We start from the raw sequence: 6,000 nt of genomic DNA, 5'->3' as shown, positions 1-6,000 counted from the left end.
TCGGTTAAGCATCTGACTTCGGCTCAGGTCATGATCTTGCAGTTCGTGGGTGCGAGCCCCTCATCGGACTCTGTGCTGACAGCTCAGAGCCTGGAGCCTGCTTCAGATTCTCTCTCTCTCTCTCTCTCTCTCTCTCTCTCTCTCTCTCTTTCTCTCTCTCAAAAAATAAATCAACATTAAAAAAGAAAGAAAAGACTTGGCATTAAATGCTAAGAATAAATGCGTAAATGGCCAGGAATTGACTAAGTTTGTTAGCCTTTATGGTACAAAAGCATCGACTATTTTGAAAATAGTGTTACCTAAGACTAAAGATTTCTTTTAAGTGGAAAGTGTTTTTTTTTAAATAAAGGTAAATGTTAGTAATGTTTTAATGGCAATTTCTGAAAGTAGTCAAAAGTTGCTCTAGTATATACATCATCATGCATTTATTGTAAGGGACTAAAATCATTTAGTATCCTGCTTAGCACCAAGCAAAGTCCAGTTAAACTGGGTGCTTAGTATTTTCAAAGCACATAGGATCTCTGGAAATGCATTACTGAATATTATTTGTGCCTTTAATGATTCATCAACATTTAGGAATATAAGCTTTTATTGTCAGGGTTTTAAAAGTCAGCTATATAAAGTTGATAGAGTATACACATTAGATATACCCATTAGTCATTTTTCAGGAAATGGAATATGTATGCAAATCTGAATGTTTATCTAGATATAAAACAAGAGGAAGATATGCCTCATTTTGTAATAAAAGACAAATATTTGAATTTCAGCAAGTTAAAAAAATATTAGTTGTCATTTTTGTCCCTGTCTGCCTTCATGCCTCTCATCCTTTCCCTCAGAAAACACACAAGCTGCTTACTCAGGCAGTACTTTTTAAAATATCAAGGACCTCAGAAACCTGGGGTTCTATAGTATTTGATAGTGTTAGAATAGGCTGAAGGGTAAATCTTTGTCCACACTTTCATTTTCCAGCCTGTTTCTTTTTTAATAGTTAGCCAGGAGTATAACCTCTCCATAATATTCCTGTTCCCTGAGTGAAATGCCACAGACTTTTTTTTCAAAAGTTAGATGCTGTGTGTGTGTGTGTTGTGTGTGATATTGATGGAGACATGGTGGGAATTCTGGGTTGGGAAATGAGAAAAAAAAAGAAAAGCAGGTTTTTGCCCTTTGCCTTTTAAAAAATTTTGGAAAACTAATCACAAAGAGCTTTACAAATCTAGGCAGTTGCTTTGAAGAAAAGAATTGTGAAAAACATGTAATTAATTAAGAAAAAAAACTGAAAGACAAGGTAGGATCATTTTAAAAAAGGCAAGTGAAGTAAGTCTATGATTTAAAATTAGTAAAATAAAATATAATGGGTGAGGATGAAAAACCTAATTTTGGTAAAAGTGTAATATTGTTACTGGACAGAGAACCAGTTCTGAACTCATGTTTTCCTGCTCAGCACTTGAAAATCAATACTCAAGAGATGAGTGAGAGGTGCCTGGGTGGCTCAGTCAGTTAAGTGTCCAACTTGGGCTCAGGTCATGTTCTCACAGCCCGTGAGTTCAAGCCCCGTGTTAGGCTCTGTGCTGACAGCTCAGAGCCTAGAGCCTGCTTCAGATTCTGTGTCTTCCTTTCTCTCTGCCCCTCCCCTGCTCACACTCTGTCTCTGTATCTCTGTTTCTCTTTCTCTCAAAATAAATAAACATCAAAAACAAAATTTAAAAATTAAAAAAAAAAGAGACGAGTGATGGTGGAAAAGAAAGGTTACTTTATTCAGGAAGCTGGCAGCCTGAGAAGATGGTGGACTAACCTCTCAAAGACTGTTGTCCCCACCGAGACCAAGCTGGAGGGTTTGAAAGGGGAAGGTGCAAAAAAGGGAGGGAGGCCTATGTTCAGGAGAAGCAGGTGCCCAGGCTAGTTGTTTGTCAATATAACCCTGAACAGACTTGCTGGCATCCCTGGTGCTGTTTTCAAATGTAGTCAGGCCTTATCTCTAGGGAAAGTCTGGTCCTTCACTCCTCAAGGTGAGTAGTCTGCAAATCTCAAGGAAAGTAGGTTAGTTCTGCTGCAGGCCAAGGGACTTAGGTGAGTAAGCAAGGAGTACATAAACTGGAAGCAAGTTAACCCCTCAGACCAGTTGGAGTGCTGTTACAGAATCTTGGGACTCCTCCCGGCAGTGTCTAATTAAAGATAATGAAGAGCAGACATAGGAAGTAGCTGGACTTCAAACACTCAATGGTTGTGGTGTTCATAGAAAATGGCCCCAGGCAGTAGGTAATAATCCAAACAGATTGAGAAGGTCTAATGGGCATGATGCTCACATGTCCCAGCAGGCAGGTTATACTGTGGACACAGAAATTCAGGAGAGGAGATTTGGAGATTCAGTAGAATGATGGGCAGTTGGTAATAAGCACATCTTGCCCGTTGGTAGCACTTCTAAAGTCCTACCCATTTTACCAATCTAGGATGGGATTAAATTTTGTCATCAAAGCATAAGCCCAGTTATCTAAACTGAGATCCAAAAGTGAATCGATCCTACATTTTGGTGAATTAGAAAGGAATTCCTTAATCCCTTTTTGTTTTAAGACAGGACTAGCAGAATTTGGAAGTGAATATCACATGGCTCTGTCATGACGGTGAGAAAGTTGAAGAGACTGTAGACCAGGCAAAACCTTATCAATGGTTTTGGAAGCAGCAGGGACAGCAGCTAGGTATATGAAGAGAGGATTGAAAATAAGAAAAATTTTTTTAATTTATCGCTTTTTAAGTTGATTTGTTTATTTTGTGTGAGAGACAGAGAGCATGCACAAGCAGGGGAAGGGCAGAGTGGGGGTGTGTTGGGGGGAAGAAAATCCCAAGCAGGCTCCGTGTTGTCAGCACAATCCAACCCGGGGCTCCATACCACAACCTGTGAGATCATGACCTGAGCCGAGATCAAGAGTCAGATGCTTAACCCATGGAGCCACCCAGGTGCCCCAATAAGAAACAGTTTTAAGTGATACAACAGAAAGGTAGGATTTTAGGAATATTAGATATGTGAATAAAATTAATCCGAAATTGATCCAAGATCTTTAGAGACTATTTCAAGACTCATTCATTTTGAGACTTACTATTAAGACTTGCAAACACACATCAAATGATTTTCCAATTGGGTTTGGAGGTTCATTTGTAAAACAATTTTTGTAAAGATAATAGTGTTCTAGGACCTGACATGCTTCAGAAACTGTACATCCAAATTAAGAGTTGAATGAATATTCTAGAGTGATTCTGCCATATTGTTGAGAAATTGTCTTGCTCTAAAGAAAAAGCCTGATTAAATTGTACTACTCAGAAATGTAGAAGAATACAACTGACTTAATGCATATTAGTGTACAGTTTGAGACTGCATCAACAAATAGTTTTTTAAATTAATTATAAATATATTAATCTTACCTAGAATGAGGTTAAGACAAATACCAGATACGGATTTGACAACTGAGAACTTACAAACATCTTGCTTGTGCTCAAATTTTACTTGCTTTGTTTCAATTTCTATTTTTATTAAAAAAAGAAAACCCTGGGGGTGCCTAGGTGGCTCAGTCGGTTGAGCCTCTGACTTCGGCTCAGGTCATGATCTCACGGTTAGTGAGTTCAAGCCCCGCATCGGGCTCTGTGCTGACAGCTCAGAGCCTGGAGCCTGCTTTGGATTCTGTGTCTACTTCTGTTTCTGCCCCTCTCCCCCTCACACTCTGTGCCTCTCTCTCTCTCTCTCTCTCTCAAAAATAAATGAAAATTTAAAAAATTAAAAAGATGTGTACTTAAAAAAAACCCTGCACAATATTTGAATTTATAATCTGTATTAGATGCTTCTGGTTTAATCTATATTGTATGACTTGGAGATATTTCCTGTCTCTCTTGTGTAAGACAGAAAAATACCCACTAAATAAAAAGAAATATCTATCTATCTATCTATCTATCTATCTATCTATCTATTGCAAGCATTAGAATAGTCCTCTAAATCTTATGGAACATTTAGATCCTCAAATACTGCTTTCTTGTAACTGCATTTAATATCTCTCATCCAGCAGAGGGCTATCAAACTCCATTAATTTCTATTTACACACACAACAACATAGAGTTTATTTCACTCTTCTGGTCTTTTTTTCCTGTTTTATGTATGTATGTATGTATGTATGTATGTATGTATGTATGTATTTATTTTTTAAGTAGTAAATTCCTTTCTCAAAGTGGAGATTTCCAGTATGTAAAGTAGGTATATATATATATATATATATATATATATATATATATATACACCCAGAGATGCTCTAATTGCAGAAGGGACCGGAGCTGCCACTGTGAAAACCCCCAGCAAGGTGTGGAGGATAATGGAAACTCTCCACTCTGATCTATCCAAAAAATACTCTTCCAAATTCAAAGTCAGCTCTTCTTGGGTGGAGTTGTAAATATTTTTTCCCTCTGTAAAAATCCAAATGCTGACACTGCAGGGAAAATATATAAGCAGGATGATGTCCAAGTTATGGAAGTTCCTCATGGTTGGATTGCCTTCAATTGCAATTGTAATTCCTACCGTGCGGTTGTATGTCTTGTTTGTTTTTGTTGTTATTTACTTATTTATTTTTTTAAACGCTTATTCATTTTTGAGAGACAGAGAGAGACAGAGCATGAGTGGGGAAGGGGCAGAGAGAGAGGGAGACACAGAATCCGAAGCAGGCTCCAGGCTTTGAGCTGTCAGCACAGAGCTCGACGCGGGGCTCAAACTCACGAACCGTGAGATCATGACCTGAGCCGAAGTCGGACGCTCAACTGACTGAGCCACCTAGGCACCCTTGTTTTTGTTTTGTTTCAGTAACAATGGAATATTATCTTCAGTATTTATTAGGAGTACAGAAAGCATTTATTTTGACAAATTTTGTTCAAATATTTTAGGTGCCAATTTGATGGACTGGTTGACTGTGGCTTTCTATATTTATGGCAATGGGGCCCGTTCTGCTCTCTCCTAAAACCGAATTTTAGGGATTAATTACGAGAGTGAAAAAGCATTCCATCTCCTGACTATTTATTACTTTGCATTAGTAATAAATCCATTTGTGGAAGAAGCTATTACAGAACCTTCCATTTGGAACTATGCCTAGTTGGTAGTCTAATGGTAATTGTTCTTTGTTTTGCTTTTCCATTCAAAACAGAGCTTTTACATGGTGTCCCTTTATTCATATTGAAGCCTGGTACTGAATTGGTACTGAATTCATTTAAGTAGTATGACCATAAGGAGCTGTGTTATCATGGGGTTAATAAATACTTTCTCAGGCACATATTTTGTCTTCATCTGTTCAGGCTGCTATCACAAGACACTATTGACTGGGTGGCTTACAAACAGCAGAAATTTAATTCTCACAGTTCTAGAAGCTGGGAATCCAGGGGTGCCTGGGTGGCTTGGTCAGTTAAACATCCGACTTCAGCTCAGGTCATGATCTCGCGGTCTGTGAGTTCCAGCCCCACGTTGGGCCCTGTGCTGACAGCTCGGAGCCTGGAGCCTGTTTCAGATTCTGTGTCTCCCTCTCTCTGACCTTCCCCCTTTTATGCTCTGTCTCTCTCTGTCTCAAAAATAAATAAACGTTAAAAAAAAATTTAGAAGCTGGGAATCCAAGATCAGGGTGCCAGCGTGGTCAGGTGAGATAAGGGCTCTTTTTCAGGTGGCAGACTTCTTAGATCCCAACATGGTGGAAAGGACACAGGGAGCTCTGGAAAGGACACAGGGAGCTCTGTGGAGTCTCTTTTATAAAGGTGTAATCTCAGTCATGACCTAATCACCTCCTAAAGGCCCTCTCTACCAACATCAGCACACTTGGGGTTAGGATTTCAACATATGAATTTTGTGGGACGTATAGAAACGTTCAGACTATAGCCCACGTTGCCTGATTTTTAAGACTCATTCCATAGTGTTACAAGCTTTATTGTTAACACATAGTCTTAAGAAGTATGAACACACTTACAGAGTGATCAGCATTTTTTTAAGTT

This window comes from Lynx canadensis, chromosome B1 (genome assembly GCF_007474595.2).
Source record: "Lynx canadensis isolate LIC74 chromosome B1, mLynCan4.pri.v2, whole genome shotgun sequence".
Lineage (NCBI taxonomy): Eukaryota > Metazoa > Chordata > Mammalia > Carnivora > Felidae > Lynx > Lynx canadensis.
This window is presented reverse-complemented; position numbering follows the sequence as displayed.